Below are 2,558 nucleotides of genomic sequence, written 5' to 3'. Positions count from 1 at the left end.
TTTCTTTTCTTTGGCAATTATTATTTTTCATTTGTGATACATTCAGGGGTTTCCCAGAGGGCGGCCCTCAAGCCCTTCCTGTTGCAACTGCCGTTTAAGGAAATTCTGTAAATTTAGGGTTATTGATACAGATTCAGAATTTTGATTCTATAATAGAATCTCTCTTAAAAGAAAGTACATGGCTACCTGTGGTTTAATGGTCACCATGCTCGCCTTGCAAGCGAGCGGATCTAGGTTCGATTCCCGGGCAAGGTGAAAGTATAGGCAAGTTTCTTTACGCCATTTACCTCTGTCTACTCAGCAGAAATTGGGGACCTGGATGTTAATCGATTTGCGGATTGCATTCCGAGGTTATGGTTAGCCAGTGCAGTTGGTGAGTTGTCCGGTTTTTTCGGACTATTCCTTGACACTGGGTCATGCAGCTCGTTAACTTAAGGTGTTGTTGTTGTTGTGTTGGCGACAGTTTCTACACCCTAAACAAATTCACATTACAAAACACCTTAACCAACTTAAGCTTCTGTAAGGTAGTTAACGCCCAGTCTCTTGTGCTGGCTGAACACGACAAACACACGGGGAAAGAACAAGGCAGTACTGTGTGTGGTGACCAGGGAGTATGGTGTGTGTGTGTGTGTGTGTGTGTGTGTGTGTGTGTGTGTGTGTGTGTGTGTGTGTGTGTGTGTGGTGGCCCAGGGGTGTGTGTGTGTGTGTGTGTGTGGTGGGGTATGGTGTGTGTGTGTGTGTGTGTGTGTGTGTGTGTGGTGGCCCAGGGTATGGTGCGTGTGTGTGTGTGTGTGTGGTGGCCAGGGGTATGGTGTGTGTGTGTGGTGGCCCAGAGGTATAGTGTGTGTGTGTGTGTGTGTGTGTGTGTGTGTGTGTGTGTGGTGGCCAGGGGGTATGGTGTGTGTGTGTGTGTGTGTGTGTGTGTGTGTGTGTGTGTGTGTGGCCAGGGGTATGGTGTGTGTGGTGGCCCAGGGATTATGGTGTGTGTGTGGTGGGGGAGTATGGTGTGTGTGTGTGTGGTGTGGGGGTATGATGTGTGTGTGTGGTGGGGGGTATGGTGTGTGTGTGGTGGCCCAGAGGTATGGTGTGTGTGTGTGTGTGTGGTGGCCAGGGAGTATGGTGTGTGTGTGTGGTGGCCCAGAGTATAGTGTGTGTGTGTGTGTGTGTGTGTGTGTGTGTGTGTGTGTGTGTGTGTGTGTGTGTGTGTGGCCCAGAGGTGTGGTGTGTGTGTGTGTGTGTGTGTGTGTGTGTGTGTGTGGTGGCCAGAGGTATGTGTGTGTGTGGTGTGGGGTATGGTGTGTGTGGCCCAGAGGTGTGGTGTGTGTGTGTGTGTGTGTGTGTGGTGGTATGGTGTGGTGTGGTGGCCTTGGGGTATGGTGTGTGTGTGTGTGTGTGTGTGGTGGCCATGGTGTGTGTGTGTGTGTGTGGTGGCCCAGGGTATGGTGTGTGGGTGTGATGACCCAGGGTGTGTGTGGGTGTGATGGCCCAGTGTTTGTGTGGGTGTGTGGTGTGTGTGTGTGTGTGTGTGTGGTGGCCCAGGGAGTATGGTGTGTGTGGTAGCCAACAGAAAATGTCACCACCGCCGCCATTCTTATCTTCTCCACCAAGATCAATTATTTGATAGTGAAAGCCAGAAACTGTAGCTTTATTGTCCTACTGCCTCAGGTTTATATATATATATATATATATATATATATATATATATATATATATATATATATATATATATATATATATATATATATATATATATATATGCGTGATTAATAAGGGTGATGTGGGAGTGGCTTAAGAGTGGCAGGTTGGTAACTCTGGAAATTACAGTTGTCCTGCTGTTGATTTTCTAGCTCCTAGACACTTTTTGAACGTCTGTTTCACACACACACACACACACACACACACACACATGTACGTTCCAAAAATATCATCATGCCAACAATGAATTGTTGATGTGGGCGCTTCATGGATCTGGGCCATCACAGGAGTCTTACAATATTTTGGCTTCAGAAGAGTTAATTTGTCAGTGTTGTTTAAGATCATGATGTCAGGGATGGGTCCAGGGTCTCAGGTTAGGGTTGTCCCAAGACGTGAGAGCCTGGAAGCGTTCTGTTAAGAGTTGTTGTGGCCGCAGCGAGTCTATGAACCAGAGGGAGGCGAGATGGGTGGGAGGGCAAAATGGAATAATTTTAATTTTTTCAGCGTAAAATTAGGGAAGGTAAATTAAACTTTGAGGAGGGTGTACACCACCTCCTACCCTCCCACCCAAAAACCTTAAAGCTTCCCCTGAAATGAATCCCTTAAGGTGTCCGAGTCCAGGGCGGCCATTCACAAATTGAAGTATCCATTCTTACTGATCTGCTAATTCATATCGATAAAAACTAAGGTCCACTAGCAAATACTCATATCCGGGGGGCCTTCAAGCTGAGCGCCGTAAGGTAATAGAGAACGACAAGGTGCCATAGATACATAGCTGACTACCCTCGTCCCTGGACTTACCACAAGCGGTCGTCGATGTGGCAGTTGTAAACACAGTAACTCGAACACACATTAGTGGATTA

The sequence above is a fragment of the Homarus americanus genome, unplaced genomic scaffold (assembly GCF_018991925.1).
Source record: "Homarus americanus isolate GMGI-L3 unplaced genomic scaffold, GMGI_Hamer_2.0 scaffold51111, whole genome shotgun sequence".
Lineage (NCBI taxonomy): Eukaryota > Metazoa > Arthropoda > Malacostraca > Decapoda > Nephropidae > Homarus > Homarus americanus.
The sequence above is the reverse complement of the archived record's forward strand: the minus strand, read 5'-3'. Positions refer to the sequence as shown.